Below are 9358 nucleotides of genomic sequence, written 5' to 3' on the forward strand. Positions count from 1 at the left end.
AACTGACTTTACAGATTCTATATGCCAGTGTGTAAGACTTGCAGTGTTTTAAGAAGTATCCCAACTTCATGATGATGATTTGGGGTCATTACCAAAGCACTCGGGATCATACATATTATTTTAAGGTAGTTTTATAGGACAACGCACATTGGTATTTTCCTCCTATTAACAGACTAGGAAACTGTGGGTTGATCTGCAGCTATTTTGATTAAGAAAGCAGGATATGAACTCTGCTTCTTTGCTGGGGTACTTGGCACTGCTCCTTCTCTTGCTGGGACATATTTTGCGCCTTTACAGCCTGGCATCTAGGCGTCCTGATCAGACTAATGTTTGGCTTTATTGGATACGCTGACCAGTCTGATTGATATTCTGGTACGTACAGGGTACTTGGTCATGGTTGCTCACCTCTGAACCTCAGCTTCATCACCTGCAAAGTGCAACTAATAGCACATCCGCTTTGTGGGGTTTTTATGGATTTGGCAAGCGTCATAGTGCCTGGCACGTGCTAGAGACTCAGGTGATGCAGTAATTACCCAAATTTGCATTTTCAGTGGATCCTTCCCACCTGGAGAAGGTGACTCACGGCCTTGGGGGAGGAAGAGCAGGACAAACAGCAAGGGCAGCATGGGCCAAGGCAAGGAGGTGAGAACTGACATGCAGGGGGGCCTCATGCTGGTATCACCAGAGGGCCCAGAGTGAGCCAGGATGTGGGGAGAGACTGGCCGGTCAGTAAGACCAGGCCAAGAAGGGCCATGTGAGGGGGCTTAGCTTTTACCTTGTGGTAGAGGCCATCCAAAGCAGAAAGTGGAAGATGGGTAGGTATAAACTTCTCCCTTAGGAATTGTCCTCGGGGTCTGTTTATCTCTTGGCAGGGTCCGTTCAATGAGTTGGCCCCTCCAGCACATTCTAGAGAGGACTGGCCATGTCTGACCCTCTGGAGATACAGCCCTGACCTCCTGGCCACCTCACTGAGGAGAGGGCTCATGGGGGAATCAGCCTCACTCTGCATCTGTCCACCAGTCCTGCACCCTGGACTCCAGGACCACTCACTTGCAAGAGACACATCCAGCTGCCAGAGGAAGTGACATTTCCTGACTCATCTGGCTAAGAATGAGCAGAGTATTGCTGACCATTGCAGGGGAGTAGCTGCCACAGAAGATCAGGATGGGTCCAAGCCATAGAAGATCAGAAGGAACAAAGGTCAGTCTACGTGGGAGTTCACATGGGCGCCTCACAGTCACCAACATGCCCTCGAGTTTCCCTTCCAGCCCAACACACACTCCACCTGCCCACAGTCACCTGTGCCACCATCACACAGCCCCACAGAGCTCCAAACATCCTCAAACACACAAACTCCCTACCTATAAGCAGATGCCTGTGTGCCCAGAACTCTCCTGCACCAATATACATGCACTACAAACCCCAATAAAATCACAGCCACAGTCTTGAATACAAAAACACACCCCCAACGGCCCCCGATAATCAAACACCTAAATCCTCATATCCCACAAAAATCCACCCAACCCCATATAACCCCCCAATGCAAACACACAAACCCTTCAACAATAGCCAAATACATCCAAACCAAACTCACATACTTCTTAATATAAGACACAACCCCCCAAATCCAAATATAACACATACAGTCCCCCCACAGCTGTGAACATCCACGTATGTACAATGCCTCAGAAGCTGAGACAAACACAAAATACCATCAGAGAGACACAATGTTTCCAACCTTCTCCTAAATACTCCCCCCACAACACATGATGAACTCACACCCCCAATACAAACATACACCCATCTCCCTCTTGAGATACTATAAACAGCCTCTGTCACATCCCCTGATTATACACACACAGTTAGCAACCCCAATTTACACTGAAAACCCCAATCTCTGCAAATTCCTCCACACCAAAAATACACTCCCTAAACTCTTACCCTACAGGATGAGCATATGTATAACCCCTATACTCTGAATACACACAGATCCAACACACAAAACATTAAAATGCATACCCTTACCTCTTCTCAAATGCCTGCACACACAGCCTCAAAACACCCAGAACCAGCCCCACCACCCAGCCGCACCATGCTACACCAACCGTACACTCATAAAGGCACTCAGGCCCCTCATCTCTCCCCAGATCACACATACACAGTCTCTACACAGCTTTACTATTACCCCAAACCGTCCTATACCCCAAACATACATCCATGAGTTCCCCACACAGCCCTAACCCATGACAGAGGCAGCTCTACCAGGGGCATCATGGCACCCCGAGCGGGCAAATGCCGCTGAGGTAAGTGCCTCCTATGTTGCTGCAATTCTTGCTGCTGTTGCAAATCATCCCTTGACCCCACCAAGGCTGACTGGGACACCCTAAACGGGAAGTGGCAGCATATGAGTCAGGGAAGAGGAAAACTCCCTTCCAGGTATTCCCTGTCACCATCCACTGCACCAAAACATCGGATGACCAGCATGAACAAGAAACAGAGACGTGTAACTATACCATGATACAAATGCAAATTTTTCTAGAAAAAATTTCTCCAAGGGAAGGGGGAGAACTGTGTTCCCCCTAATTATAAAGCCATGCTGTTACAATTCATAGAAACGTCAGATACAGTACAACAGGCATTGGACTGCATCCATGTTGTAGCTAGATATGAGAAAGATAATTTTTCTGAAGCCCCAAATCTCGCTTGCCAGTAAAGGCACATGGGCCCCACTGCCCCATCGGCCAGGAACCTAACAGAGGACCCTTAAGGGATATAGGGACTTCTGGGACCCTTATTGGTCTCCACCAAGGGGTGGTGCTTTCACACAGCTCCATCCTTCATGGGATGACTAACAGACCTCCCTGTATTGGCAGCTCTGGAGATCGGGGTCCGTAATGACGTAACCCTGGGACAGCCCAAGCACAAGGTAGAAATTTTTGCTCAGGCGTTACAGACTCTTCAGCAGACTGGAGTGATGGGCAGCTGTCACCTCTCCGAATCCTGTACCCTGACCTCTGCCAAGGCCTCTGCCTTAGGGACCTGGCAGATCCCTGGAGCGTGGCCCTCCTCTGGGACAACTGCCCATTTACTTCTCTAATTATCCTTGGGACACACATAAACAACTTTTCTCATGGCTCTCATTGACAACTGGAGCTCAAATTACAGTGCTTCCTGGGAAACCCTCCAATTATAAGCAAGGGCCACACGTTAGATTACAACGCATAATAGTCAGGGGAGTAGAAAGCATTCAGCTTCCATTGACTGTCACTACTGAAACAATCTTTATTAAAAATCTTGTAGTGGTGGTAGCCCCTTTGGCCCTACCCTTTCCCGGTACAGCTACGGATGCCCTGATGTACCGCAACGCCATTTGGAACAAACCCAAATCCCTGGTCTTCCTGGTGGAAGCTGAATATTGGGAGCCCATAAGACTGCCACCTAAGACAGCAAATATCCCCCAATAACATGTATGACAGGGGGCTGTGGGATTGCAGCCCAAAATTCAAAATTTAGGACAAGAAGAAGTCATTAAACACACCATTTCTCCTTTTCAATTCCCCCATTTGGCTGCTATTAAAGCCTGCTATTAATGAGTGGCGCCTTATAAGCAACTACGGAAATATCAATGCTGATCCCCACTATTAAGGCTCCCATTTCCAACACTGTCCAGTTAATTAAGGATATCCAAAGGGCTCCAGGGAATTACTTTGCTGTGACAATCTAGCTATTATGTTCTATTCAGTACCAGTTATTGAGGAGTCCCAGCTGCAGTCTACTTTTACTGCAGAAGGCACCCAGTATGCTTTAACCCGTCTGCCTACTGGCTATCTTAACAGCCCAGCTATTGCCCACAGTCTTTGCTGGCAAGACCTGGTGTCCCCTTGCACCGTCTGGCACTATACTGGTGTTCTAATCCAGAGCCCCTCAGGAGATTGGTGCACGAGGCCCTAACATGGTTGGTGACCCATCTATAACATACAGGTGGGCTACTGCCCCACAGAAAATTCAAGGACTGTCCACAACTGTTAAATTTCTGGGCATTAACTGATCCTTTAAAAGCCAGGAATTTCCTCTTGCAGCTAAACCTCAGCTGTTAACTATTCAGCTCCCCAACACACTATAGCAAGCCCAACTCGTCTTACTTAGGTCTCTTCACACTTCGGAGGCAACAAATACCACACTTGTCCATCATTCGTAGACCCATTTATGCAGCCACGTACAAACCCTTCACATTTTACTGGTGAAGAGCTAAATAATAAGCTTTATAGCAGGCACAAAGGTCAATTAGTCAAGCCCTCCCACTGGTTCCCCCTGGCTGCTCCTTCTGGGCTGAGAATGGACTATGTGTCCCGGAGCCTTTGGACTAACACAGCTCCTCCTAGCTGCCTGTGGGCTTCTGGACCAGACGGCTGCTCTCTACACCACTACACCCCCTCAGAACCGATTTGGGAACTGGTTCGTTGGTTTTGGTCTTGGTTTGGTGTGCACTGATGCCAGAATTTGCTTGCGTCTTTTGCATTTTGGTGTACACAATGGGAAACACTCCATCTACCCTGAAGGAGAGCCCTTTGGGGCCTATATTAGATAAATGGGTGAAACATAGCCCTGAGCCTATGACTAAGAAACACATGATATACTATTGTAATAGGGTGCAGACCCAAAATATAGGATCAGAAGGGCGATAGCCCCTGAATGGCTCACTCAAATTTTATAGGATCTCGCAGTTACAAGTGTTTTGCAAAACAGCAAGCTGCACCGGCAGTTGTTCCAACTGCCCACCCTCCCCCCATGCCGCCATCATATTCACCACCTCCTGTTTCCCCTACCCACGGGGATCAAATAGAAGTTTCTGTGTTAACCCCCAGAGCACAGGAGCCTGATTTAGTATCACCATCTAAGACTCCACAGACCACCCAATTTGGACCAGGAGCCACTTCCACAGCAGGGCAATTTCCCTTGTGCTGACATCCTATAGGAGGCCAGGCGACGCCCTTGGACTTGAGGCGTCTATTCTAATTTCCCCACAGGAGCCCCAGGGAACGTTGACAGTGGGGAACGAGTTGATTGACTCTCCAATAGATACCACTCCCCAAACCCTCCCTGTTTATCTTAAGAGGCTTGTAAATATTAAACAAAGGGGAAACAAAGTCATCCTAGGAAAAACTTGCCTGTATCTTTGAGATGCAAATGTCCTTTCTGGTCTTCTCAGGAACCCTCATCTCTGCCATCTTTTTAAAATGCATCTTTTTAAAAGAGGGTAAAGTAATTTAGAAATTGACTTATCAAGGATAAATAAAAAACCTAAGTGTCTTTTCTGTAATAATTCAGCCATCTAGACAAGTGAGTTTGATTTTTTCCATCTGTCAGAAACCTAATTTGAATCCAACCTCTTTTTGTAAACAGATGGGTTTCACATGGCTGTACCTGACTCCGTGCTGAAATTTGGAAATGACAACTATGACGTCTCTGTATGTCTGTGTCCTTGTATGTGTCTTTGTCTTTGGATAACATTGCTGAGGTGGATTTGTGGATGAGCTCTATTTAATTGGCTTAAAGAAAAGTGAGCACTTACAAACCAAACTATTCTAAATACAAGAGAAATTGAGCTAAATGAGCTTCAGGTTCATGTGAACTGGGAAATATTCAGTATTAATTAAGACCTGGTATTAACGTTCGTTTGTTGATCTAATTAATATAGACATGCTGTTAGAGTCATCAACATTAAGTATAATACTTTTATTGTGCCTAGGTTTACTATAAGCTAAATAAAATCTTGTTATATCTATTGCAAATTTGTCAGCAAGGAAATAACCTGATGTGAAGAAACTTTTAAGGAAAGAAAATGCAAATGAAATAAGAGCTTTAGGTGAACTTTTTAAAATACTTATCCTTTAGGAAGGTCTATCTAAAATTAGTCTCTCCAGATATTTGACCACTTGAAAGTCAGAATTGTGCTAAAATAAGTGACAGAAGTTTTATGGAAAGTGGACCCTGAAAAAAAGAGTTCTGTACGTGGTCAGGATTGACTAAGTTTAAAATAAGTGTAATTGAGTAAATAAATTTTAAAAGTAAGCTGGTGCAAAACTTGAATTTCGCTTTTCTCTCTGTTAAGAAGACAAGGTTTCTTAAGATTTTGGACTGCCTTTGATAACAGATTTTAAGTTTTTCTACCTTTTAAGAGATCTGTTCTGTACTTGCCTTTGAAATCTTTTATTGTTACTTTGGCTAACTGAATAACTATTGTTTCACAGTGACATGTGATCCTATCTGACAGTTTTAAACCCTTTTCTTATTTTTCGGACAAAACTTCCCGAATCAAATTATAATGAAGTTCCTTTGAGCTCTAGCTAACTTTGGGGTGCTTCAAAGGGCCCCTGAAACACCCCCAAAGAGAGATATTAACTAATTAGGTTGACTTGGTATGTTGAATTACACGGGAAGTGTTGTCAAATAAGCAATAAATCTTCTTAGGTTATATTGTATGCCAAATGATACAGGTATTCTACAGATTATATGGAGTTCCTAAAATTTGGTATGCCCTGATAAAATGTTACCAGTCAGAATTCTCTTTATTACCTGAAAGTGCTGCATGTCACCGCAGTAACCACGTTACTTTGTCAATTGCATCGTAATCAGATTTAAACGTGCCTTCTCTTTGTTTCTTTTCAAGTAGCCAAATGTATGTCTCAGCCCACTCATCTTTGTAAAAATAGACATAGAAGTCTTTCAAATGCTGTTTTAGCAGGAAGTTACTGATGTGTATGTGCCATTTACAGTGATTCTGTATATACTCCCCAGCTTCAAAAACACTTAGAACTGCTGCTGTGGTTTCTGGAAGAGTCAGTTGTTGGTTCCTCAATTACATCTGTGCAGCTCGGGTCTGAGTTTTTAAAGAATAGTTAACTTTTAAAGAAGTTTCTTTATCAAAAGAGCAGTTTGAGTTATAGCCATGGTTTTTGCTGGGTTAACATTGGCTTCAGTTAAATCGTTTCAAGTATAAAGTAAGTATAACTATGGTGAAGAAGCTTGTCTCATTTTAAAATGCTGAATCACATTTTATTTCTTGAATTAATGCGATAGAAACGTCAAAATTCCGGACCACTAGAATATGCCAACTTTTTTGTTTTGGGGTTGTGTGTATGGTTTTTGTTGTGCTGATTTGTTTGCTTGTTTTTTAAAGAAACGGAAACTGCTATGTCTGCTAGTGGAAGAAAATGCTTTGTTTTGCTCTGAAGATTCTGAAATTATTCAGGCATATCGTGGTTCATAGATTACAAAGAATAATGCTAGTTAAATGCCAATGAACTATTTTTACTCTTTTTATACGAAATGTACAAATTTCTGGGGGGTGGTGGTGATGGTGGCAGCGGTGCCTCTTACTACCTTATGTAAAACACTTGAACATTTTTATCAATATTGCCATCATCTGTTTAATAGTCCCAGTATATTTTCTCAACGTGTTTACCTAAAGTTGTATGGAATGACATAATAAGCAATAAAATCTGGATTACACCCCCCCCCCCAAAAAAGTGCCTTCTTAATTCTTTCGTCATTGTACACAGTTATGGTATCACTCTGATGCCTTTGCAAAAATGCTTCCTCTTCAAGAAGATTTATAGAAGGGACCTTTGGATAAATACAAGTTTCTGGTTTTCAGACCATAAAGGTGAACTGGGTAAGATCTTGAAGAATTCTAATGGGAAACCTGATGGCTTCATAAAGCTGTTAACAAAAACGATTAGTTGCACATGACTGGGTAAACTGGTGACTATGGTTATAATTTTTATGGTTTCTATCTGAAAAATGACTGCTTTAAATCTGTGTTTTCCAGGTGTAAGCAAAAGTCTCCCCTTAAACTAATTATGACTTACAGTAATTTGTTAAATTATACCCTTGTATGCAGAATTGAAACATTTATCTTTTTCTCTCTACCTGGTTGATCCTGCCAGTAGCGTATGCTTGTCTCAAAGATTAAGCCGTACATGTCTAAGTATGCACTGCTGGTACACTGAAACAGCAGATGGCTCACTAACTCAGTTATGGTACCTCTGGTCGCTCACCATTGCAACTGGATTACAAATAGTTATACTGATCATTGTTCTTTGTTTCCAGATTGTTTGCTCTTTGTGTCTCCCTGCTGCACTGTGTCTTTGTTAACGTTACTAGCTGCATTACTTATATCCTGTCTATTTTATAAGATTGGTGTCTCTTACAGTACCCAGTATGTAACCAGGCCTCCAACAATACTTCTATGGCTAAACATCTTGAGGAAATAGATCACATTTATAACATAAAATAATTGTAATAGTGTGATTCTAGGTATGGGAGGAAGCAACAAGGGAAAATGTCTCCTGGATCATAATTAGATAGAGGATCCAGAGGATCTTTAATTATCAATAGAGCCTAATCCAAAAACTAGCACCTGGAGTGGCATATCAAGCATTCTTCCCTGACCTGGGATGAGCCTCCCAGCACCGTGGGACAAAATTTGATCCTGAAATGTCTCCCAAATATTGGTCAAAATCCTGACCAAGAGGAGAGGATCTGAGAAATGGAATATTGCCTGACACATTAGCGATTGCAGCCCTCCAACGTGAGCCGGTGAGCCCTGACGAAACTCAGGATATGAGAATATAGGATACAGGCCCCGGGTAGCTGAGGTACATATCAAATGAATGATTTCAGTGAGCCCAGACTCTTGCATCTTCCCATACATAGAAAACTGCTAAATTCCTTAACTTGAGACGCTGCTTCCCAGGCTTGAAGCTCTCAAAATTCCCATCAAATAGATCATAACTCTCAACTTTTAGGCTGAGAATATTTTTTTAAGGCTACTGGTGTAAAGGAGACACTTTCCAGAGAGGAACAACAACAAAAAAAACAACGTTTGGAACACTGGCACCGATGGTGGACACTCCCGGAAAGTTCCATCTGACGAAGCAATTAGAAGGGCCGTCACCCCTTTTTCCACAAGACTGTGGAATGGACATTGACAGTAGGGAATTGTAACAGGGAGGAGCCAAATCTGACTACACGTTGGATCTGTTTCTTTGACTTTAACCTTTGCCTTCCGCTGCTTTTGTTCACTAAAAGGATACTGTCTGTACATAATGGCCTGCCTCGGGGAACCCTGTTCCTCTGCCTGAATGTTAAACCAAAGTGCCTTTGTTCAGGGAAACATACGGACTCTGTCCACCTGTGGATGGCTGCAATTAAGAAGAAATTAACACATCCCCTCCCTGAGGCTGGCCATTCCAGGAGATATTCGCAAAACTTATGGCCCTTTTACTTTACCTCCTCATCTCCTCCCCATCTCTGTGCTATAAAAGAAACTGGCATCCAAACCCCAATAAGATGG

The sequence above is a fragment of the Balaenoptera borealis genome, assembly GCF_965194805.1.
Source record: "Balaenoptera borealis genome assembly, chromosome: 8".
Taxonomy (NCBI): Eukaryota; Metazoa; Chordata; class Mammalia; order Artiodactyla; family Balaenopteridae; genus Balaenoptera; species Balaenoptera borealis.